The 26,333-nt window shown below is 50.9% G+C and overlaps 1 non-coding gene across 50 annotated transcripts in view; it reads right to left on the bottom strand.

The window, feature by feature from the left end:
• Positions 1–26,333, bottom strand: part of LOC109568581 (uncharacterized) — a 252,126-nt gene that overhangs the window by 205,092 nt on the left and 20,701 nt on the right. For 6 of the 50 annotated variants that reach the window (XR_011570527.1, XR_011570528.1, XR_011570502.1 and 3 more), the window contains one exon: positions 22,128–22,221. The exons of 39 other annotated variants lie outside the window; for them this stretch is intronic. This is a non-coding gene — a transcript (uncharacterized protein). Of the gene's footprint in view, positions 1–5; positions 11,133–16,693; positions 18,021–22,127; positions 22,222–26,333 lie in introns of those variants that run through there. 5 more of the 50 variants (XR_011570537.1, XR_011570539.1, XR_011570535.1 and 2 more) reach the window with 4 other exon arrangements.

Here is a 26,333-nt window from a genome sequence, read left to right on the forward strand (position 1 = left end):
TGTCGGAACAAAAAACCACCAGCTCTGGGCCTTAAATGCACACAAATTAACTGAAAACAGTTCCGGGGATGAAAAGTCCAAAAGGGGTCTCACGAGGTTGTCTAAAGGATTGTCAGCGGGGCAACATTCCTTTCTGGAGGCTCCAAGAGGGATTCCCCACCTGACAGCTCGTCCAGCATCTTCAAAGCAGTGATGTAACTTCTCACATCACATCACTCTGACCTCCTCTTATGCCTCCCTCTTCCATTTCTAAGGACCCTTGTGATGATACGGGACCCACGGGAAAATCCCAGATAATCTCCCTTTGTTAAGGTCATCCTTCCTTCCACCTGCAATCTTAATACCCCATTGGCCACATGGAATATTCATGGGTTCCAGGGACTAGGGTATGAACATATTGGGGGAGTAGAGGTCATTACTGAAATCTCCTGCCAACTACATCCATATCTATGCCAGGCCTAGAGCTGCTGTGTGTCTGCAAGGCCTCCAGAAGAGCTGCTCAGAAAGAAGCCCCTCAGTTTGCTGCCTACCACCCCCTCCATGAAAAAGCCTGGCCAGCCCTGATCCCAGCATCTCCCAGATGGCTTCAACCACCTCCCCATCCTGAGGGTTTCCCTCCAACAAGTGGTGCAGGGACCCTCCTCTGCCCACTTCACGATGAGGAAAGAGTAACAAGACACCCACCCAGGGTCACTCGGCTTCAAGTAGAAGGCCTGGGGTTGGAACATGGGGTTCCAGCCTGCCCGCTCTCTGCCACCCCGCACCAACCCCAAGGACTCAAACTGGTGCCAGCCTTGCGAGTTCAGCCTCCTGGCGGGGTCCCTCCCAGCACCGGGGCAGCCTCATTGGGTGCTCTGATGGCCCGGGGACCTGCAATGTGAGTTCTCACTGACTCCGCTGACAATTCCCCAAGGTGAGCAATTTTCTGCCAAAGTCAATGTGTGTCCGTTATGGAGGTGGGTGGGCAGAGCACGTGTAAAGGCAGCATCCACCAGGTGCTTGCGAACTGCCAGGAAGGCGCACCCGGTCGCTGCATCTGCCCACAAGCCTGGTTAGTTTCATTCTCCTGAGGGGAGGCTGGGGCTGCCAGGGGTGGGTACCACGCCCACAGGGGGTTGGCAGCACCAGGATTCCAGTTGGGCAGGTGCTCTCTGCGCTCCATCAGGCCTCCTCCAGCTCTGACCACCAGGAAACCCAGCATTCCAGCCCTCGAGGAAGTTACCAGACCACCCCGAAGATTTCTTCTCCCTCCTTCTGCCCCTCCCCCAGTGCCAATCCGCACCCCACCCCAGGCTCCTCCCGCCAGCAGGACAGGTCCTGAGTGGTGGAACCGGAGTTCTCAGCTGGTTTCAAGCCTCGGCTTGTGACAGAGAAGCTTCTTTCTCCTTCCACGGCAGGCCCGCAGGAGCCTCGCCAAGTGCAGGGCTTGAGTGCAGTCAAGCAGAGGGCACGGCTGGCTGTCACTGGGCACTCTCCGGGAGGCCAGTCCCAACCTTTCCCCTGGATCTCGCTCTGGCCTCACTGAGCCAAAGTAACCCGGAGTGACCAATACCAGTGGGGCACAGGGACAAAGCCCTGCCATGCCAGCAGACCTTTGCTCCGCTCACCCAGACACCAAAGCCAAGCTCTGGCTGGCCGCCGAGGCAAAGGGTTCCGGGGGACCCAGCTCAAAGGTGGGCTCACATGCCCGGTCAAGTTCTGGGTCAGCCGCATCCACGCAAGGCACTTTACTACTCTGGGCATCCACTCCAAGCCCCGCAGGAGGGGCTGAGGGAACACATACGATGCAGTAAGAGACAAGGTCCATGCCTGGAGTCTACAGAAGCAGACGTTCAGCAAATGCTCCTACAAAACAATGTAGTGAAGGAGTTGCCAGCCCAACTTCCCCACCCCCAGCAGTTAATCTGGGGGTTCCAGGTGGAGGTCTCTAAAGAGCTGACATTTACAATGATACCTGAAAGTTGGCAGGATTTTTTATTTTGCTTATGAGGAAAGGAAGGAAGAAAAAAGGGAGAAGCTCCCGGCAAATACCACTTAGGGAGGAATATTTAAAATTGACAAGAGCTCAGGTTAAGAAGACAGGCGCCCCTGCATTCATTTGTAAAGCATGATTTCGCTCCCACAATCAGATGCAGATTCCATACCCCCAGAAATGGAGGAGGTGTCATTTCCTGGAACCTCATGCCTAACAAAGAGTCCAGTGGGACTCCCCTAGGTCCCCCATCTGTAAAATCCACAAGTTGGTCCAGACAGACCCTACCTATTCATGGGCCGGGGGGTGGGGAAAATCTGCTAAACATGGCAAAGGAAATGACCAGTTGAGAACACACAAGTAGGCAAGACACATGAAAAGCTGGTCAATTACAGCAGTCGTCAAAGAAAAGCAACAGGAACACGGCTTTGTTTTGGGTGTTGGCTTTGTTTTGGGTGTTTGCGGATCACAGAGCTCCATGCCCGCTAAGGAGTTTGCTGCCTGAATTAAGATGCTCACACATCAGGAGTTGCCCCAGTAACCGCTAGCACCAGGTGCGGAGGGGTGACTGGTGAACTATATACCTGGAGAGTTAGGACAGATGCTATCCAGACCTTTTTGGGGGCTCTGCCAGGAAAGCCACCAGGGATATGGGGAAAGGTCTACGCGTTATAGCAGACAAAGCAGAAGAAGATCTGAATGCCCGGATGTGCTAACCTGGCAGCTGACCAGGACGGCAATCCTGGCAGCACGAGCTCTGTGCCATGCGAGGTGGGGCACCCGGACGGACCTTCCTCACCTCTCTCTCACATCAGCCCCATGGGGAGAGGGGCTATGATTCTCCTCGTTTTCACAGCAGAAGAAAAAGTGTGTGATGAAACATGGGAAAGGTGCTTAAAACAAGCTTTTAAAACTGAATGACACTGGCAAATGGTCAGGCTGTAATGCTAAGTGAGCAGAGTAGAGATACAAACCTATGGTAAGCAGGACAAGAGGGCCGGAAGGGAAGTGTAGCTATTCCAGAGGGTTAGGATTATAAAACATCTATATTGTCCATTTCTACAAGTAAGCAAGCTTCAGTTCAGTTCAGTCGCTCAGTCATGTCCAACTCTTTGAGATCCCATGGACTGCAGCACACCAGGCTTCCCTGCCTGTTACCAACTCCAGGAGCTTGCTCAAACTCATGTCCATCGAGTCAGTGATGCCATCCAAACATCTCATCCTCTGTCGGCCCCTTCTCCTCCTGCCCTCAATCTTTCCCAGCATCAGCATCTTTTCCAATAAGTCAGTTCGTCGCATCAGGTGGCCAAACTATTGGCCACTAAGCAAGTTTGGTGGGGGCAATAAAAAAAGAAAAAAGATTTGCTTGCCTGTGCATGCCCCCACCCCATCCCTGATTCTGTGAGTGGGGCTTAAGTGAGGGTGGGCTTGAAGGGGGAGATTCAGGGCTATTCCACCAGGACATGGCCCACCTCAGCCCACTAGGGCATGTACTTCTCACAGCAGCTGCTAACTCACCAGTCCAGCAACTAGACAAGGGCATGTATGCGAAAGGAGCTCACTTCTGGAAAGGACCACAAGGAGGTTCTTAGCAAAGGAAGTAACAAATGGCTACCAAGACCATACTGTGTATTGGGCAACAAAGATCGAACCAACATTTACAGGTGGGCCTCTGGACCGAGTCCATCCATGCCTTCAAGCAAGGTCATGTCTGACTCTTGCGACCTTATGGACTGTAGCTGGCCAGGCTCCTTTATCCATGGGATTTCCCAGGCAAGAATACTGGAGTGGGTTGCTATTTCCATCTCCAGGGAAACTTCCCAACCCAGGGATCAAATCTGGGTCGCCTGCACTGCCAGCAGATTCTTTACCATCTGAGCCACCAAGGAGGGTTGGAAGGAAAAAAGTGATGGAAGGTCAGAAGGAAGCACAGAAGAAAAGAGAGAGGGAAGTGAAACCATCAGAAAGAGATGAAGACGTTGCCATGACGCCAGCAGACAGAGGCAGCAAGGACACAGATCTCCAGGGGCATCCCAGAGTTCATGTCCTGCCTGTGATTGTCACCAGCCATCGACATGTTTCAATGGGAAGGGCGCTCTGCAAGAAACTCGCCTGCTCTTGGGAAGGTCACATAGCAGGAGAGAGAGGCACCATCACACAGCCAAGCGATGAACTCAGCAGGAGAGTAAGAACTCACGCGCTAGTACAGGGAGGTTATCAACTCCTCTTCTTTCTAAGACCACACAGCAGGCGACCAACCCAGTGAGCCTTCCCAGGTACGCCCTTTCCCACTCCTAAGCCTTCAGAAATCTGTTCCCTAAACACCCGCAGCAGGGATGCCCAGCCCTCCCTGTGCCTCCCAAAGGTGCCTTTGTGGAGCAGCCGGTTCCCGGTCGGATACCGCACCCCAGTGCCTACAGCTGGAAATCCACTGTGCCAGGAGGAGCCTGCGTCCTGCAGCACAACATCCACTGCCAAACCCTAAGCCTCCTCTCTCCATCCAGCAGCCCTGCCCAGATCCCCACACACCGATCCCCGCAGCCCCCGGGGCCCCGCTAGTTCCCGTCACCGCTGGCAGCTGCCAGCCAGTCACGGGGCCCCACGGGAAAGGAGGTGCTCCCGGGTTTTATGTCACTGATCGGCTGGCAGGGCGGCTTCAGTCCCAGGACTCACCACACCCAGATAATACAAGCTTAAGGAGAGGGAGATGACACATTGAAGGAGGGGAGAGAAAGTCCCTCAGGCACCTGTGAGTCAGATGCGTTACTTGCAGGGATGAAGAAGTGATGGCTGAGGGCCTCCCACGTACCAGATGCTTCATCCCAGAGAGGCTCATCCTAACCACCTTGACCTAGGTGCTATCACATCCACTGCACAGATAAGGAAACTGAGGCTAAGGCAGGTTCAATAAATACCAGACCCAAAGGGACTTCCCTGGTGGTCCAGTGGCTAAGACTAAGCTCCCAATACAAGGGGCGATCAAGGTTCAACCTTTGGGCAGGGAACTTGGTCATCCCACATGGAACTAAAGATCTGCAACCAAGCACTGTAACTAAGACCTCGCACAGCCAAATGAATAAGTATTAAAAAAGAAAAAAAAAAAGGCCCAAGATCAACCTCAGATGACACTCCAGCCTGGATCTGACTTTGCACCAGTGCCTCCAAGTTCAGCATCACGTGTCTAACTCCATCCGGAGAGAAAGCACAAAGATACCGAACAAGACCCAGTGAGGAATCAGAACCGTGCACAGGTGAGCTATGGACATTTCTGTCCCAGCCTCGGGGCTTCGTATGTACCACGGTCCATGCTAGATTGGCCACTTAGTTACTTAGGAGAAGAACTAGTCCAGGGTAGTGGGAAGAAAGCAAGCTCAAGAGACAGAGATGCTCAGATTTTGGCTCTGAGTCTGCCTGTCCGTGACCAACCTGTTCAACCTACAAGTCACCTCAGTAAATAACCTATATCACCATGTGTGCATGGCTTGGCCATCCAGGAAATGTTTCTTATTTCTCCTTCCACTTCCTAATAAGGTAAGAGCCCACACTTAGTTATTCTGTATTTGCTAAGAAGGCAAGAATACAGTTAAGTGGTTGGACAGCCAAGCCATCACCTGAAACTGTGCAAAATAAGACACTCAACTGCCAACAAGCATGATAACACTGGGAGGAAATAAATACTCAGTTTTCCTCTCATTTAAAAGTGCCATTAAAAACGAGTCTTCAGGTGTAGCAAGAGGAGAAAGAGGTAGGAGTGGGTTGGGGAAAGGCGTGGCGGCCCAAGTTCACAGACGTACTCTACATCAGATTTCACTCAAATTCATACATTGGCCACCTCGTACGGGCCAGCCACAGTTCTAGAAGCTCATTATCACTACCATTCCCTTACAGAAGATGGCCCTGGGGTACTTCCCTGGTAGTCTTGTGGCTAACCAATGCAGGGGACTTCAGTTTGAACCCTGATCAAGGAACTAGATCTCACATGTCACAACAATAGATTTCACAAATCACAAGGAAGATAGAAGATCCATGTGCTGCAACTAAGACCCAGCCCAGCCAAAAAAAGAAATGTTTAAAAAAAAAAAAAGACCGCCCTGACACTTTGAATCAAGACCAGAAGCCCCACGTCAACATCTGGCCTTTCTTCCAGCAGCATCTACTTCAACACGGCTCCCCATCTCACTCACACCTGCTGCAGGCGAGGACCTCAGCTTCACAGAGACCTGACAGCCACCTTGCTGGCCTGAGTCTCCTGGTGTTTTACCCTCTGAGGATAACATCTGAATTCAGAATCCCCAGGCCTGAACAGGCAGCTCCAGCAGGGGTGACCCTGGGAACACAGGACCCCACCCATCCACCCCAAGTAAAGCCAGAAATCCCAGTTTTTATATGAAATAGATGGACTGTTGTAGTGAGAGATTTCAAACACAGACTCGACAACACCCTCTCTGTGTAGCCGGTCAGCCCTGAGCATCCTTGCTGGCTGAGACCACCAAGGACAGGAAGACAGGGAGGTCCTACCTGCATCTCAGGGGCTGTCCCGAAGAGGGTTCCCTCACCTGGGAGCTTGTTACAAATGCAGATTCCAATCCCCTCACCCTCTTGCAGATGCCCCACTTTCCTTCCCGCCCCGCCCCGCCCCCAGGGTAAAAGGGGGGGGGATGCTTTAGACCCCCTCATCTAGCCCAGCTTCCTCTGTGCAAAAGATAACTGAGAACAGCAGAAAGAAAACAACCCTCCCAAAGCCTCCTGACAAACAGGGGGTACATCTAGTACCTGAACCCCAGGGGGCTTCCCCAGCCTCAACACAGAATTCCCCTCAGAGTCAAGGAGCTACCCCCATCTCCTTGCACTGGGTCGCGCCCCCTCCCCACCTCGCAGACAGACCCCTGGGGATTCTCACAGTCAAGGAGCTACCCCCATCTCCTTGCACTGAGCCACGACCCCTCCCCACCTCCCAGACACAGACCCCTGGGGGTCCTCACAGTCAAGGAGCTACCCCCATCTCCTTGCACTGAGCCACAACCCCTCCCCACCTCCCAGACACAGCCCCCTGGGGGTCCTCACTGTCAAGGCCTCTGGCTTCTCTCTCCATCCCAGTGGATGGAGTCAATGCCCAGTTTGCTCCCAGGGCTCAGCCTGCAGGCTGAACCCACACTGACAACAGGACTCCAAACACCACTTTGGTTTCTCCTTAACAGTGGCTTCCCCTTAACACAGCTGACAGCTGCCTTCCGTGGGAAGGACTCCAGCAGCCAAGTGGCAAAGGAGAGAAGAAGAAAAAGGGAAAGGAGAGGATGAAATGAGCACATCCAATGAACTTGACTCGGGGAGTCTAATTACAGAACCGAGGTCTGGGCTCAGACTCCAGACACGCCACTTTCTAGCTTGTGGACCCCAAGCAAGTGTCTTCTACTAAAGCCTCCATTCCTGCCACCAGGAAATGGGTATAAGGACAGAGACTGACGTCTTTGGACAGGACTTAGCTGCCCACAGCCCTCTTGGTTCTGATGTTACTGATGCAGTGCTCCCTCCCAGGGTGGGTTTTCAAGGTCATTTCAAGATACTCACAAAATACACAAGACACAGGCAGTTTGTGAGCTCTTCCTGTGACTCTGCCGGGACAGACGCCCCGGCGCTCCCCATCTCCAGATCCTGCCTGGTTGGCTCCCGCCCTGACTTGCTAACTTGCCCACGCTTCTTTCCCGTAACTCAGCTGCCGGCTAGAGTCAAACTCATGGGCTCTGGATCTCAAAAGGGCATAACTGAGCCTACCAGGCGGACGTGGGAAGGGCCTGTAAGGTGATGGGGGGATGGGGGGGTGGTGAGAGGGTGGGCAAGAGACCTCGGGAGGGTGGCCAGCAGCACAGAGGGTCATGTGCCCCCTCGGGCCCTGGAGACTCCCACAAAGGACTCTCACAAAGTCTGTGTAGGACAGGACATGGCCGCGCTGCAGGCCATGACTCAGCACACCAGTGCAAAGCTGGGCCGCCCCAGTGCCCTAGAGCTGCCTCCAGAAGCAGGGGGTCCCCTGCCAGGCGGGCTGGGACAGTCAGCCCCAAGGAATGCCCCCTCGTTCACCAACCCCCCCCCCCGACCTGCCCGCCTGTGCCCACAGCCGGCAACTCATGCGGCTGGCATGCCAGGGGCCCCCACGTGACCCGATTGTCCTGTCGCTGCGCCAGGGTAAACAGGCCATGGAGTGAGGTCATGCCTGCACAGGGCGACTGGAATCAGAGGAGGGTGGGCGGCCCATGGGACTGGAAATGGCCAGGATGCCCGCTCACTGGCTTCTGGGGCCTGGGAGTGAGGAGCCAGGGAGAGAAAGGACAGGCTTGCAGGACAGAGGAGGGAGGGCACGCAGCAGGCCCCAGGGGACAGTGGCCACCAGCGATGTGAGCTACTCTGTACGTGGTTCAGAGACATAACTAGCACACTGCCCCTCACTCCTTCCCTCCCTGAATCCCTCTCTTTCGCCCCCTCCCTGCCCTGGTTGTTCTCCCCCTCCTCCCCACCTCTCATCCCTTTTCAGATAGTCTGGTCACAAGCATTTCCCCTATGGAAAGCCTCTGCTGCTCACGCTGGGGCATCATCCCCTGCAGCCTATTTGTAAACCTGAGCCTCTACCAGCAGAAGCCCCCACTCTCCATTTCCCCCCGACTCAAAATCCTAGGTCAATCCCAGGTCACCTCTTCCAGGCAGCCTGCCAGAGATCCAGCCCTTCCCTTTCCTTTCCTGGCCTCCCACTGGGACGACTCACCTACCGGCTCTCACTCATGCTCTGCATTTCCACGGCTGCTAGTTCTTTAGGCGATTCCATCTGCCCTCCTCTCCTGGAGCCCAGGTTCCCCCCAAGACCCACTCTCCTCCCACTGTGTGCTTCCAGGCTCTGGCAACACAGGCTCTTGCCCACGGCGGATGCTCAATAACCATACACCCCCAACACTTTCCAAATGGAAATCGGATGGCCACTAGACCACCAGGGAAGTCCTTCTGCTTCTTTTTAAATAATCTTAAATTTTTTAGAATAGTTCTCGATTTTATAGAAAAATCTGAAAATCTGAATATAGTACAGAGAGTTCACACACGCCACAGAAAATTATATTATCATATATCTCCATCCCTGCTAACATCTTAATATTACTGTGAGTGTTAGTCGCTCAGTCGTGTCTGATCTTTTGCAACCCCATGGACTGCAGCCCACCAGGATCCTCTGCCCATGGGATTCTCCAGGCAAGAATACTGGAGTGGGTTGCCATTCCCTTCTCCAGGGGATCTTGCGGACCCAGGGATCAGACCCAGGGATCTCTTTATGTCTCCTGCATTGGCAGGTAGGTTCTTTAACACCAAGGCACCTGGGGACCCCACTCCTATCACATACTGTGAATAATCGTGTGCATTGTTCATTTTGCACAAACATCTTCAGGTATATCTCTGGGGAAAACATCCCCACAGGCGGTTGCTGGGTCAAAGGGCACCCGCACATGCAGTTTGGTTAGGAACAGCCACAGTGCCCGCCCCGTGGTTCTGTGGAATGCAATTCCCCTACACACACCCCAGCAATGGATGCTCACAGAGTTGCTTCTCAGAAGCTCTGTCAACCATCCAGGACACGACCACCTTATCCAAGACACGACCACCTTGTGCTCTGTGCGAGCTTCACAGGAAAAGGAGGCATTTTTCATTGCCATTTCCCTTTTTAGGACTGGGTAGATGATCTTACGTTTAGGTGCCAATGGAGATGCCCTTCTATGAACTGTCTTCAGATCCAGGGCGGCCCTGCGGCCACAGGCCAGGCTCCGTGGGTGTTATATGTCACGCGGGCTCAGCTATGCACACAGCCTGAGGAAGCAAGCGGCGAGACTGCAGGGCTAAGAATCAGGACCATTCTGGAAAGGAAAAGCTCAGCTGTGGCTAGAGTCTCGAGGGAAGGTTTTACATCTAGAGGGCCACCGCATCCAGGTTTCTTTCCTGGGAGAGACAGGCAGACAGGAAAGGACCTCGCTAGGATAAAGGTTCCAGGGAGATCTGAAGACACAGCAGACTCTGGGGTCTGTTTATTCTATTGGTTTTTAAATTATTTTTATTGGGGTCTAGTTGCTTTACAATGTTGTGTTAGTCTTTGCTGTACAGCAAAGTGAATCGGTTGTATGTATATGTATATATATCCCGTCTTTATTGGATTTCCTTTTCATTTAGGTAACCACAGAGCACTGAGTCCTCTGTGCTATGCAGCAGGTTCTCATCAGTTATCTATTTTATACGAAGTATCAATAGTGTGTACACGTCAACCCCAACCTCCCAATTCATCCCACCCCCATTTTCCCCCCTTGGTATCTACACATCTGTTCTCTACGTCTGCGTCTCCACTTTTTAAAATTAATTTTTATTGGACTCATTGGAAAAGACCCTGATGCTGGGACGGATTGAAGGTGGGAGGAGAAGGGGACAACAGAGGATGAGATGGTTGGATGACATCACCGACTCGATGGACATGAGTTTGAGCAAACTGAAGGAGACAGTGAAGGACAGGGAAGCTTGGCATGCTGCAGTCCATGGGGTCGCAAAGAGTCGGACATGACTTAGCGACTGAATAATGATAGTTGCTTTACAATGTTTTATTACATTTCTGGGGTCTGTTCTGAGAGAGAGAAAGACCAAAGGCAGCACAGACGCCGGCCAAGGCCTCGAAGTTACACCAATCAAGCCACAGAACTGGGTCTCATGGTGCAAGTGGAGAGGAATGCAAACATCCTTTCTTCACATTCTATCGCTGCTTTGAGGGCAGTGATTGTATTCACTTTTATGACTGGTTAGTTCAGTGGCTTTCAAAGCTTCAATTACCCAAAGGCCTTTAAAAGCGCATCTTCCAGTCCTCAGTGGGGTCTGGGGTGCATACTTTGCAAAGGCTCTCAGGTGGGTGGACACCTCTGATAAAGGACCACCTCTGGCCCCAAGGTTGACAAGCACCAGGACAGCCCGACACGGGTTCCCAGGGACAGCAGGATTTTTCAGAAGCACAAGGTACACAGGAAGGTGAAGGTCTGACAAACAGTAATGACCTTTCCTCAAGCTCTGTTCAGGAGAGACAGTCGCTGGTGCGGAGGAGATGTCCATGTCGGAAATCTCTCTCACACGCAGGAATAGGGGCCATGCCTTGAGGCTGTGGACGGGAAACAGAACATTCAGTTTCACAAATATCTCAGGTCTACTAAGAATTCTCCCCAGACCAGAGACACCCTGGGCTGTTCATCTGCATATCGGATGTATTATTTATGCTCCTGCCAGCTCCCAGCATGCGCAGGGTCGTGTCACTTTCATAACCTCCTCCTGCAGACGGAGGAATGGCAAGGTTGAGTCAGCTAGATGCGTGCTCAGGGTCAAGGGTGAGCGCTCTTCAATTTCCAGACTCAAATAATATCTCTGTCCCCTTATTCCTTCTCCCTCCTGGGACACTGGGTTGTCAAGTGCATCTAGACGGCTTCTCCTGCTTTATCTTCGCCTGCTCCTCCTCTCGGTGAGACTCAAGACCACACTCTTCACTCAGGCTGTTAATGCATCAGTAAGCCAGCCTTTTACTCTCTCCAAGCTCATCCCCACCAGCCCTACTCAGACCACAAGCTGCAGAGAGAGGAGTCATCTCAGCACCCACAAGGGAGCCTCTGCTTCTGTCCTCCAGCGTCACACCCCCTCCCCACTCCCCCTCTCCGCACTCTTTAGACCCAGGGTCCCCAACCTCTGGGTGTGGACGGTGCCTCCTGTCAGAACAGCGGCAGCGTTAGAGTAGAAATAAAGTATACAGTAAATGTAACGCACTTGAATCATCCCCAAACCATTCCTCCCTCCCAGTCCGTGAAAAAACTGTTCTACAAAACTGGTCCCTGGTGCCAAAAAGGTTGGAGACCAATGCTTAAGACCATAGTGAAAGTCGCTCAGTCGTGTGTGACTCTCTGCGACCCCATGGACTATACAGTCCATGGAATTCTCCAGGCCAGAATACTGGAGTGGGTAGCCATTCCCTTCTCCAGGGGATCTTTCCAACCCTGGGATCAAACCCAGGTCTTCCACATTGTAAATGGATTCTTTACCAGCTGAGCCAGAAGGGATGCCCAAGAATACTGGAGTGGGTAGCCTATCCCTTCTCCAGTGGATCTTCCCAACCCAGAAATCAAACTGGGGTCTCCTGCATTGCAGTGGATTCTTTACCAGCTGTGCTACGAGGGAATAATCTGCCTGCAACACAGAAGACCCAGGTTCGATCCCTAGTTCGGGAAGATCCCCTGGAGAAAGGAATGGCTACCCACTCCAGTATTCCATGGGGTCGCAAAGAGTCGGACATGACTAAGTGAATAGCATACAGCCAAATAAAATAAAGTTCACGTCTCAATTCAGCTTAAGACTATAGGAAGGGCTCAAATCCAATCCTACCTTCTTGAAGGAATCTTTCCCCACCACTGCAGTCAACACCCCATGAAGAGCGCCTACGAGGTGTCAGGTACCACTTTCAGGCAATGAGATGTACATAAAACACAGGCTCATTCCCACGAAATTCAGTCTAGAATATGAAAAACATCCTGATACAAGGGGATGAGACGGTCTCTGTTCCCAGTTTATGCAGGTAGCTATCTTAAGTCTATCCTAAGGAAGGGAGAACTTCCTAGGGGAGGTGGCATCTGAGTTGCACTTTTAAGAAGCTAAGAGGACTGCAGGTTGCAGGAGGGTTGTGTGGCTTACAGAAGCATAGAAGAGTGGAGTTCCAAGGCCCAGTGGATAAGGGAAAGGACAGAAACAAGCTGTGTATACAGCTGGAGTGGGAACACTAAAGATCCCAGACTGGTCCACACTTCCTCAGACCAGTCATGAGGCTGCAATCAGGACTGGCCTCCCCAGGCAGCTTTCTTATTCACAGGGGCTCCGAATTCAGCTAAGAAATGCAAATAGCGCCTTTTAATAATGTAGACATGCATCAATAATTCAGAAGCCCGGAGGCTTCCCCAAAGGAACCACGAAGAATATCAAGAATCCCCTGCCCGGGATTTAGCAGCTTCAGAAAGCATGGCCCTTGAGGCTGCACTCTGGAAAGAAAGAGCTTCTCTCAAGGAATTCATCCTGGGTTCCACCTGAGGACCTCTAAGTCTGCCCAAGAAGATAATTCCAACCTTGTACACAAAAGTGAGCATCCTTTACGAAGCATGTGATTGATGGACTCCTGGCCCATTATAAACCTCTTCCAACCACATCACCTGTTTCCACCCTCACAGCCACCTGAGCAGTAGCAGGGTCCTGCCTCTGGCCTGTGCAGACCAGGAAGCTGGCGCTCTCACCTGAGGACTCGCTGGATGATATGACAGAAAGTTCCAGAGACAGGACTCTGACCTGTCCCTTGAGCATTACTTGCTGTCCACTGGTGAATCCTAGGATGTCTGGAGCTGGGCAGATCCCTGGAAAGCCACTTAGTCCAACTCCCCTTGGTACCCGGCAAAGGACTGGTGACCAAGCTGGGTCAAGATGCTGATGCTGTAAGGTTGATTAATTATCTGGGGGGTGAACCAGGTCTTTTCTGAAGCACATCAGTTATGAGGGGCCCCATTGGGCCCTCTCAGGAAGGAAGAGACAGATGACCTTTCAAGGAGCTGGGTCTGGGAGCAGAACAATGTGACACAGAGACATGGCTTTTTCAAGAAGAGTCTGGAATTGCCGCCCGGAACTGGGGCATGAACAAATTCAGCGTGAAGTCCATCAAAGGACAAAACAGTTTTCCAGATTTTATCTTAAAAATCCAAAATGGATAAATGGTAATATAGGAGAGACATAAAATTCCAATGATGTAAACATAAACCATACAACTTAAAAAATAATTTAAAAATGAATAAATAGTAGGAGATAACAAAATAAATTATTTTCAGACAACACAAAAATGCATCAAATTGCCTTCGCAAATAAAAATGCAGGTGTACATCTCCTTGGTCAGATGACAGGATTACAAAAATATTGCTGTGATGAGGAGCACACAGGCTCTCAGGTCAAACCTGGATTCTACATGGATCTCACTTCAGACAGGGTACCCAGCCTCTTGCCTTCTCATCTGACTGCCTATAAAAAGGGGCCAGCAGTACCTTCTGCCCCTTCCTCCTGGCCTTTGAGAGACAAAGATCTGATTCTCATTTGAAAGGAAATTCACAGAGCACAAGTTTGTACTAGACACCTTGCCTCCCTCCCAACATCCCTAGAGCTATATCATCCCTGTTTTACAGGGGTATAGACTAAGACTCCAGACAAGGCGATGGCACCCCACTCCAGTACTCTTGCCTGGAAAACCCCATGGACGGAGGAGCCTGATGGGCTGCAGTCCATGGGGTTGGGAAGAGTCGGACACGACTGAACAACTTCACTTTCACTTTTCACTTTTCATGCACTGGAGAAGGAAATGGCAACCCACTCCAGTGTTCTTGCCTGGAGAATCCCAGGGACGGGGGAGCCTGGTGGGCTGCCGTCTATGGGCTCGCACAGAGTCGGACACGACTGAAGCGACTTAGCAGCAGCAGCAGCAGACCAAGACTTAAGGACCTTGAAGCACTTGGTCCCAAACCATCTGTCCCCAGGGCAAGCTATAGGGGATAAAGAAAGATTACAGTCAGCAAAAGGTTTCTGGTGTTCCTGGCCACAGAAGTAGAACCGGAAGTTGTTTCAATCCCAGCCCGCCCTCCTCACTTGGAATCCCACTTGCAATGGACCTGAAACCCACAAGTGTGCCCTCCCGCCCCCAGGTATCCCGTCAGAACTAGCTGACCAAGAGCTGCCATTTGGCCTGAGAAGACGCCAGGCAACGCTTAGTGCCTGGTCGGGCTGGACCCACCTCCCACGTGGGCAAGGCCGCTTTGGGGAACTTGACCAGACAAGAAAGCCTCCATGCGCCCAGCTCTGGGGGCGGGAGTAGCCGGGGCTGTCCCACCCAGGTGTGGCCAGCACAGTGAGTCCATGACCTCTCCCCTTCGGAGTCTGTCTACCAGCATCTGGTACTATTTTAAGACCTTCTGAGATCCAAACAGGATTCTGAGCTCGCCGGGGACAGTCTGTAAAAGTTTTCCACTGGCACAAAGATATTCAGCGCTGTAACTCAAAGCATGACTTTACAATGGGACTTGATTATCAAGAGTTCCAGAATATCCTCTCTCGAGCCGCTCTGCTCCTTTCTCTTTCCTGTCCTTTATGGGCTGGCGGGCAAATAGCACGTAGACCGGGCAAATGCCTCACGCAGGGGTTTGCTGGAGGACCTTTTTCTCTGGAGTCCCAGCCTTCATGCTAGGGGGCTTCTGTCCATGCCCCCCACAGAGACGTTACCCTGAGAGTCGTGTTGATATTTAAGCACATCTGCTCCAATCCACTGGCTTCGCACATCCCCCCTAAGAAAGCCCAAAGGCTGCCAATGGCACGGACCCCCATCCTCCCTGATTGCCCCCTAATCCCTCCCTCACCAGCTCAGCCTCTCTCCCACGTGAACCTTCCTCACTCTCTGGCTTATTTTCCTGTTGCCCCCTCCCCCCAACTCCAACCCAGGGCTTACTCTTCTCCATCCCACTCTGCACCTGGCAAGCCAAGGGCTCCGTGTGCCACCCCGGATGCACCGGCTGTCAGCTGAGTTCAGCCAGTGGGAAGCACCATCAGGAGGCTCGAGGGCAGGAGGAGGAAACATTCAGGGTAGAAATCCCAGGCCCCCTTCCACACGGCAGAGCCTGGGTCCCCCACACTACAGCCCTGCCGAGTGATCCCTCCTCCTCCCCTCTTGCCAGGATTGGGCCTGAATGGTGCCCCATGTTGGTTCCTAACTCTGCCCTGCTTCTGTCCACCGCCCTTCATTAAACCCTCCTCCGCTGAGCCCACTGGGACCCTGACTCATCCAAGCTCCTCGTGCCTGGTCTGGGGGTCTCCTGTGCCCTCTGCAGCCACCATCTGGAAGCCCTCCACCTGCCGCAGTGGAGAGAAAAAGCGTTAGGAGACTCTCAAAGCCTCCATCAGGAAGGCACACCTTTCTGTACACATCTGATTGGCCAGAGCATGTCACATGACCAAGCCTCACTTCTAGGAGGAGGGATGTATCCCCACCCATCTAAAGGGGAGCAGTGATACAGTGACTCTGAACCGGGAAAGTGTCTAAGCCAGGAATCTTTACTTATGTCTCTTTCTAACCTGGCTCACCTAGCACAGTGCCTGACAACCTGTCAAGCCACTCAGAAAAGTCCCTTCAACAAATGAACAAAAGCTTCTTTGTGCTTAACCTTCAGAGCGTGTTCATGAGACCCATAAGAAAGGCAGGCCCATCACTGGAATATTAACCCAGCAGTTAACCTCTCAGTCTCTGGTGCCTCCCAGCCTGCGGTGCCTGGGTTCAAATCCTAGTTCCGCCTTTTATTACCTGTTGGACCAACTTAATCAACCTCTCTGTGCCTCAGCTTCTTCATATGTAAGATGGGGGTGGTGATAACGGTACTTAGAACATAGGACTGTTACGAGGCTGAAATGAGTTACCTGATAGAAAGCACTTAGAATTGCAACTGATAGAACTTCCAGGGCAGTCCACTGGTTAAGACTTTGCCTTCCAGTGCAGGGGGATGTGGGTTTGACCCCTGGTCAGGGCTCTAAGATCCCACATGCCTGGCAGCCAAAAACCCAAAAGGTAAAACAGAAGCAATATTGTAACAAATTAAATAAAGACTTTACAAATGGTCCACATCAAAAAAGTATTTTTAACAAAAGGAGTTTGCACCTGACATGTGGTAAACATGCTATAAATAAAAGCTATTATTAGAACTATTATCATTGGAATCAGATCTTGTTTTGATCCCACATGGTTTGGACTGAGTCACTTGCTCTAATTTCTCAACAGTCCTCCAAATGACAAACCTTCAAACTACATGTTCCCAATACTTTCTGAGTATAGACCCACTGTTGACATCTGCCTATAGCCCCTCAAGACAACTGCTTTGAAAACGCTTTTGGTTTCCATGCAAACTGTGATGCAGTAAGTAATTGTACACACATGATATGCGCATTTTGTTCTTCAGTCACTCAGTCGTGTCCGACTCTTTGCAACCCCATGGACTGCAGCATGCCAGGCTCCCCTGTCCTTCACCACCTCGTGGAGTTTGCTCAAACTCATGTCCATTGAGTTGGTGATGCCATCTCATCCTCTGTCACCCCCTTCTCCTCCTCCCCTCTATCTTTCCTAGCATCAGGATCTTTTCCAATGAGTTGGCTCTTTGCATTGGTGGTAAAAGTTTTGGGGCTTCAGTTTCAAAATCCAGTCTTGTTAATATATTACATAGGGACAGATATGATACATATACATATATTATTTTATCTGATATCCACAATCCCACCGAAAACAAAGTCAAGAGAGCAATACATGAACTTATCACCGCTGGCAACCCCACACTTACAAAAGCTGGGACCCAGTGTGAATCCTGGGTATGAGCAAGGCCCTCCCCACGGGGGTCACCCTCATCTGTAAAGCAGGGATACTCATTTCTCTGCCTCCCAGGATAACTCTGCAAAAGGCAAAACCAAAGTGAAAGGACCATTGTGCCCAGCACACAAGATGGGTTCAATCAATCTTAGTTCTCTATCCCTCATAAAACTAAATATTTGACATGGAAAGCTCAGGAAATTTTTCAGGAATAATATAAAGTTATCCACAGCCTCCTAAAAGCCATCAAGGGAATTTTTCAAAAGTCCATCTTCCAAGAGCAATGGTTCATGAACTTCAGAATGTAGTTTCTAAATTTCCTCTTAATTTCTGGTATTCAGAAAAATATGTGCTTAAGTGATAAGATGTCAGCAGCAGCAGCTGAGGGGTCCACCCTCAACTCTTTTATTCTTTCCAGGTTAAAAGTATTGCTGGAAGCCCACAGTCCTTCGCCAGCAAGTCCTGGACCACATGGAAGGCGAGTCCGCAGCCTCTTCTCCCCAACCTGGTGGCCCCGGCCAGACACCATCTCCTTAGTCAGGTCATCCATGGCTTGCCTGAGGGCACCGGGTAGTAATTCCAGCTGCCCTGGGGAAGGGGGCATTTGTCAGTCATGAAATAGAACAAGACTCCAAAGAGCTCTGGCATTTGCCAGGTAAATAATAACTCAGCCTTGGGAGCCCTGGCTTCTGGTCCCATGAACGGGAGTCCATGTTCTCCAGCAAGACACAGGCTAGTGAAAGGCAATTGTAACCAGAACCAGCCATGTCCACCTGCCCTCCACCTAGAGGACTTCACTGCATCACCTGTCATGGAAGCTTTGTAAAAAGAGAGCAAGTGAGAGGACCATCTCCTCTCTCTTCACTTCCTCATCACAGCCTCCTTAACTGTGGTATGTCACCCTGCAGCCGTGGTGCTCGGATTTGAAGCTAGGCTCCCCTGCTTACTGTGTGGGAAACAAGTTTCTTAATGGAAACTTAATACACAAAAAGCGTGCCTGACACAGTGCAAGCACTCAGTTGTTGCTGTTTAGTCGCTCAGTTGTGTCCAATTCTTTTGCGACCCCATAGATTGCAGCCTGCCAGGCTCCTCTGTCCATACATAGGATTCCCAAGCAAGAATACTTGAGTAGGTTGTCATTTTCTTCTCCAGGGGATCTTCCTGACCCACGGATAGAACTTGCCTCTCTTGCATTGCAGGCAAATTCCTTCCCACTGAGCCACCAGAGAAGCCCTCAAGCACCAAATTCTTATTTTATGATTAGCAATTAGCGTTTTCCTACCACACCTAGCCTCTGGAACTGTCTAGTCCTGGTCATCTCTCCACTGGGGCATCCCATTTCCTTCCACAATGAAAAGCTTTCACTGCAGTCCCTTGAAAGTCAGACAACATGGTTTAGCCTCCACCTGATTCTCTACAGTCTGCGTTCATTCATTTTTCATTCATTCATTGAAGAATATTTATTAACCTCTTACTAAGCACTGAATGTGGAGAACAAGAAGGACCCAGTCACGGCTTCTACCCTCTCGTGGAGGAGACATATCAAAAACAAGGTTTTTTTTTGAAGCAAAATAAATCAATGAAGATTGTTTGAAGACGGTGACTGGTGTTGCGAGGAATATCAAGAGCACCTGGTAATTCAGAATAACAGAGGTTTGGGGAAGGGGTCTTTGAGACCGAGTGGTCTGAGCAGGGAGAATGGTCTAGACTCTGCTACTCAAAACGGGAGATGAGATCCTTAATTCTGGCACCACCTGTGAGCTTGCCAGAATTCTGATGTTCCGGCCTCACCCTAGAGCCCTAGGTGTGGTATCCTGCCACCTGGGTTGTAACAAGCCCTCCAGGTGGTTCTAACGTCCACTCAAGTGCTTGAGAAGCACTGGACAGGAAGACCGGTCCTGTTTGGAATGTCCCCAGCGGGGAATATTCCTTGCCCTTAGGACCAGACAAACTCCAAGCCCCAGCACCAAGATATCAAGATCCTCGAGGCTGGTTTCTGGAAAATAACTGTCCGTGGGGTCGATGTGTACCTGCCCCAGCTGGGGCCAGCTGGAGGAAGTGGGAGGGACAGGGCCAAGCAAGCAGAACCAGCAGGACCTGATCAGCGGCAGCAGAGCAGAGGGCAGGTGGACCAGGAAAGGTTCCAACTGCCCTGGAGCCACCGTTACGGTGGCCACATTCCAGTGCCCTGAGAAGAATGCGGACAATGTCTCAGAGTCCTGGGGAGCACCGTCCTGGTAGGATGCCTGCTGGTTGACCAGAAGAGGCCTATGGAATCTGGCCGAACCCCTCGGCACCCCTTGTAGCCCTTGCCCACTTCCTCCCCTTGACCACCTGCTCCCTGGGGTTTGGCAGGGCCCAGGGGACAATGAGCAACTAGCAGGTAACAGAGCCAGGACCCGGGCTCAGAGGCCATAAAAAGCAATTCCCTTCAAGGGCCCTTGGGGTCAGACTTGCTCTCATAGACTTTAAAGCATTCCATGCTCATCATCCAAGATAACACAGCAAGGCAGATTCCAGGGCCCAGAGTGGCCAAGAGAACCAATGGGGGAATCACGGAATCCAGAATGCACTATCTTCTCTATTTGCTTGGCCACCAGCCTGACCAGGCCACCATCGCTCTCACCTGGAATGAAGCAAATCTGGTTTCCCCAGCTCCAGGGCCACCCCGTCCATGGACCCAGCCAGCTGCTTCATGCCATCCTGTCTCCTCTCCAACCACCAATCCAACCTCCCTCCCTTCATCAGCCTTGCCGTCTGGCAGTCCTTCTGTTCCCCAAATAGCCAGGCTGGCTCCCATCTTATTTAAGAAATATTTATCCAAACCTCTGGGCTTCCCAGTGACTCAGCAGTAAAGAATTCGCCTGCAATGCAGGAGCCACAGAAGACACGGGTTCGATCCCTGGGTTGGGAAGATGCCCTGGAACAGGAAATGGAAACCCACTCCAGCATTCTTGCCTAGAGAAGCCCATGGACAGAAGAGCCTGGCAGGCTACAGTCCTTAGGGTTGCAAAGAGTCGGACATGACTGAAGCGACTTAGCACACACGTATCCAGATCTCTGATAAGGAATAATCCTAGGAATACCCAATGCTGTCATGTGGCAAGTTATCTGCCATAATGAGCAAGCCATTCTCTACCAGGTTGAATAATGTCCCCCTCAAAATGCATGTGTCCCCAGAACCTCAGAGGGTGACCTTATTTGGAAAGGGACTTTGCAGAGTAATTTGTTAATGTGAAGTCATATTGAATTAGTGCTTGTGTACTTGCTAAGTCACTAAGTCGTGTCCATCTCTTTGCGACCCTTATGGTCTGCAACCCACCAGGCTCCTCTGTCCATGGGATTCTCCTGGCAAGAATACTGGAGTGGGTTGCATGCCCTCCTCCAGCAGATCTTCCTGACCCAGGGATTGAACCCATGTCTCCTGCATCGGCAGGTGGGTTCTTTACCACTAGTGCCATCTGGGAAGCCCATATTGGATTAGGGTGGCCCCTAATGGTGTCCGTATAAGCAAAGGACACAGAGACACACACCGGGACAAGGCCCTATGAAGATTGGGGTGGCGGTTGGAATGATGCAGTTACAAACCAAGGAATTCCAAGCATCTCCAGCAGTCACTGGAAGCTACAAGAGGCAGGGAAGATTCTCCCCTAGAACTATCGGAGAGAGCACAGCCCTGCTCATTCCTTGATTTGGGGCCTCTGGCCTCCAGAACTGACAGAGAATAAATATCTGTTGATGTAAACCACCTAGTTTGTGGTCCAGCATTAAGGCAGCCCTGGGAAACCAATGGAACACCTTATAAATACTCTCTCCAGTCCCTGCCCTAACCCTGCACAGGCAGGGATCTCACTCTCCAGATGGGAAGCAGAGGACCTTTGGTTCAAGTTCACACAGCCAATGAGAGGCAGAGCTGAGATCCAACTGAAGTCTGACTCCAGAAAACCAGTGCTTGACACTGGACAGAGCAGGTACCCTCTTTTTTAGAGAATAAGTGCAGAAAAAAAAAAAAAAAAAAAGAGGCCTGTGAAGCAACTCCTGAAAGAATGCCTTGCTTCCTTAAAGGCCTTGTGCAGCTCTTCTGTCAGAAAGGGTTTCTGGGAACATGGAGTGAGGAACTGCTTCTGAGAACCGAGGGGGCTTCCTGGTGGCTCAGTGGTAAAGAATCCACCTGCTAATACAGGAGACACGGATGCGATGTCCAGTTTGGGAAGATCCCACATAAAATTGCACCAGGACAACTAAGCCCATGTCCCAAAACTACTGAGCCTGTGCTCTAGAGCCTGGGAGCAGTCCATGCTCTGCAGCAAGAAAAGCCACTGCAACGAGAAGCCCATGCAGCGCAACTAGAGAAAAGCCGCACAGCAGTGAAGATCCACTACAACCCAACAGAAAAAAACAGTAACAAACATTAACACAAACCAAGGCAGACAGAGGTTTAATTCTGATGTTATAACATACATCTCTCACTGGGGCCACCCCATCTTGTGTGTGTATGTGTGTGTGTGTGTGTGTGTGTGTGTGTGTGTGTGTATATATATATATATGATATGGGTATGCGTGTGTACACACATATTTAAAAGGTTTCATGATATGCAATATGCAATAATTATTTTTCTGCTCATCCCAGAGTCCTCTGTAACCCCTAATCCGAATCATTATTATTTCACTTGGCTCAGATGCTAACAAGCTTACCTTCTGAACAGGCCTTCTGGGCAAAAGATCCAAAAATCTTTAACTGGTTGAGGCACAGAACTTGGAACGGCATCTGGCGTGTAATTATTTTTAACTGGAAAAAAAATAGCCCATCCTGTCAGCCTTCCATTTCGAGTGGAGACAAACTGGCCACAAGCACATACATGAAAGGGTGGGCTGGGTGGGCTGCGCGCATCGTCCCTGTGCTAACGCTCTGAGCTTCATCCAGATGAATGCGGTCATTCACGCTCTCCATGGACCGGCTGTCCTCAATGTCCCTCTTGCCCCACGTTTCAAGGGAAACTTGGCCTATTGGCCTATCTGGGCTCCCCAAACCATGGTGAGAGGCTTCATGCGAGTTTTCTGAAGCTTCTATGAAAACAGGGCTTGTTTGTTTTATCATTTAAATTGCAAAGTACATCCCTGGCTGAGGAGAAACACAAACACCACAAGGCTTGGGCTGCCACACACAAGGGAGGAGAAGCCAGAGCCTTCACTGTCCCAGCTGAAAAGTACAAGCCTTGCGCTCTGCAGAGGCTCCTGCTACTCCTCAGTGTTATTATTGTTGTTGTTACCGGGCTTCCCAGGTGGCTCAGTGGTAAAGAACCCGCCTGCCAGTGCAGGAAGCCTGGGTTTGATCCCTGGGTCAGGGAAATGGCAACCCACTCCAATATTCTTGCCTGGAAAATCCCATGGACAAAGGAGCCTGGCGGGCTACAGTCCACGGGTGCGAAAAGGAGTCGGACATGACTGAGCGACTGAGCACACATGTTGTTGTTATCAATAATAATAATGTTTTACCGGGAATCTTACAAGAGTCTCTCCCTCGGGAATGCCACATCCACTCTGGACCTCAGTGTCCCTCATCTGCCCAGCAAGGAATTAGACCAACAGTCAGAAGCCCGTGGCCTGAAATCTACTCTGAGAAGGAAGAGCGGGAAAGGCTGGCCCCGCCCACGCTGCTGAAAAGTGTCCAGGTATGAATGGCCGATGAGCACTGGCCCTTCTTAATAAGGGTCTTCCCTTCCAGGAAGTGGATAATCCAAGTAGTGAGAAGATACACCACTGGCCTGATCCTGGATCTAACAGAGTAATTTTCAACATAGATGGAAAAACAAAAAGGGAGCCCATAAATGCCTTCATGTTTCCTGAATTGGTCATCGGGTAGGAAAAACTGGCTCACCATTAAACTAGATGACCTCCAAAGACAGTAAGGAGGCTAGTGACTCAGTTCAACAGATGTGAAAACAAGGCTGGGGGAATGAGGGAGGGGGCTTCGGGCCCAGGCCGGCGGGGGGATGGGGGGCGGTGATCAAAGGCTTTTCGGAGGGAGGAAGATAGGGGTTTTCAGCTTTCTTCCCCTGCCCCACTGATGCGGCAGAACAAGATGCTCCTTTGGGATTCAACTCAAATAACCCCTAGGATGCACGGTCCAGGGCAGGGCGGGGAATCCACTTTGTGTGCCAGAAAGAAAAGGGAAAGGAAACTTTCCCAGGGAGCTGCCAGCTCCATGCACGGGGCCTGAGGGAGCAGCTCGACCCTGCTGTGCAGCCAGAGCGGCCCCAAATTCTTGGAACAAGGCTCAGTTCAAAGGAGGCAAAGGAGGGTAGGGAACAGGCTGCACAGACTCCTTCTTCCGCCCTGGGAGGCCCGGGGGCCAGGATGGGGCTGGGAGAGGGAAGCCACGGCCTCCAACCTCAGGCCGGCTCGGTCAGGCCTGGGGCTGCCCACATAGGCCACCCCAGAGGGTGGGACAGAGGGGTGGTCAGCTGCTTGGGGGCCGAGGGTATCTAGGACTCAGGTTGGCAGATCCTGGAAAGGAGAAAGGGAGGCCAGCCAGGGGGTGGGAGACAGTCTGTGTGAGTGGAGAAAAGCCCCCTGGTCTGGGGTTCAGGGAATGTGGGTTTAGATGGACAGCTGTAAAACAGAGATTTTCAAAAACAGATTTTTTTTTTCTTAAGTGGCTCAATGGTAAAAGAAGCTGCCTGCCAATAAGGGAGACGTGGGGGACTCGAGTTCCATCCCTAGGTCGGGAAGATCCCCTGTTGGAGGAAATGGCAACCCACTCCAGTATTCTTGCCTGGAAAATCCCATGGACAGAGGAGCCTGGCGGGCTATAGTCCATGGGGTCACAAAGAGTGGGACACGACCGAGGGACTGAGCACACACACACACACAGGGCTTCTTATTAATGCATTAGCAAGCAGGATGGCATTCAAAGATCTTTCACTACCCGGTGGACTTTTTAGAACTTGTTTCTTATGGACTGAAGAACTAACATGTGCACCTGGTAAAAACTTGCAACAAGATGAGAAGAATCACAGGACCAGTGCTAAGCTTCCCTCCTGCCCGGTAAGCCTTCTGAGAAGCAGCCTCTAGTACCATTTCCAGCTGCATCCTTTCTGACCTAGTCCTTGCGTGTGTGAGAGAGAGGAGAGCTCTCCCTCTTACACATAAACGGTAACAGGGAGGAAACTCCAAGAACAACTCACCATCTAGAGCCTGAGCCTGTCACCCATCGAATGACAAATGTGGATGGTTCCCTCCTGACTTGGAAGAGTCCAAACTATGAACCCACCTGCCGTGAGTCATGGGGCACCAGCTGGAGAAGCTAACCAGCAGGCTGGTTTGACTCAAATTCTTGGGAACTTTCAGGTCTGCTGAAGTACACTAGTAACTAACTAACTAGTAAACTAACCTTTACTGAGCATTCCCCAGGGCCAGGTGCTGGGCCAAGCAAGTCACAGGCACCATCTCATCCAACCTTCACAAACACCTCAGGAGGAAAGGACTGGCATTATTATCCCCATGTTAAAGGGTTAAAAAAAAAAAAAAAAACTAAGGTCCAAGAAGCAAAGCAACTTGTCCAAAGTCACACAGCTGGTAAATGGTAGGTAGTTGTTGTTTACTCATTAGCTCGTGTCTGACTCTTTTGCAACCCTAAGGAGGGTAGGCCAGCAGGCTCCTCTAATACTGGAGTGTGTTGCCATTTCCTTCTCCAAGGGATCTTTCTGACCCAGGGATGGAACCCCAGTCTCATGTGTCTCCTGCATCAGCAGGCAGATTCTCTACCACTGAGCCACGAGGGAAGCCCAAATGGTAGGTAAGTAGGATGCAAACGCCCTTCTCTCCTTTTCATCATTTGAGGGGACACGTACGCTGGGGGGAGAGGAAGAGAGCAGGCCACGTGACATAGGTATGTATCTTCAGCAAGGCTGGCTGACTGCAAGGAACACGCAACCAGCCAAACGTGTAAAAGGCAGGACCTAAACCCTTTGGCTTTGCATCCAAGCCCCAAGCTTTTGAGCATCGCTAAAGCAGCCTGAAAACAGAATATGGTAGTGCCCTTCTCAGCAGTCAGATTTACATTAGCTAGTTTTACCCTCCAGCAAGCTTTTAATGTAGGTGTCATCATCTATCCTTTACTGATGAGAAATCAAGGCTGATGGAAGCTGAGGGACCTTCCTAAGTTCTCTTAGGTGAGACTGACAATGATTGGTCATCAGGCTCAGGCCAGAAGTCTTTCACCCAACCACAGTAAACCTCAGGGCATAACCTTCATGGCAGGCCTACAAAAGCTGCTCCCATCTTTCAAGCAACAAAGGGTGGTATTTAAGGAAAATCCAAAATTGGAATGAGAAGCAATGACCAGCACTAAAGAACCATTCCCCACCCCCACCCCTACCAAGACCCACATCTGGCTCAGAAACCCAACGAAATGAGAAAGCAACTCCTTCAAAGGGCAACCGTCTGACATCGTTTCAAAGCTGCAATTTGACATCATCTCGTAGCTGCAATTTGGCAAAACCAAATGGGAAAGCAACTTAGATTACCATCAAGAGCCTTAAAAACGCCTAGAACCTTTGACTTCATCATTCAACTTGCATAAATCTATCCTAAAGAAATCCGAAAGATGGAACTAGCTTCACTCGCACAGGTGCACACCGACATACACATACACAAACATGCATCTCAGCACTAGTTGTGAGGGAAAATTACAGGAAATATTCTTAATCCTCAAAATTACAGGTAAAATTGGGAAAATGACAAAATATCCTTGCAATGGAAATGTTACAACATTATGTTGCCTGCAAAGTGATACTTAAAAGCCTGCTTTTAACACCATGTGGAAATACTTCTATTACATTAAAGAAAAACCCAATGAAAGTGTCAACATGAAGAGCTCTCACATTTAAAAGAAAAACA

Source organism: Bos indicus, chromosome 14 (genome assembly GCF_029378745.1).
Source record: "Bos indicus isolate NIAB-ARS_2022 breed Sahiwal x Tharparkar chromosome 14, NIAB-ARS_B.indTharparkar_mat_pri_1.0, whole genome shotgun sequence".
Lineage (NCBI taxonomy): Eukaryota > Metazoa > Chordata > Mammalia > Artiodactyla > Bovidae > Bos > Bos indicus.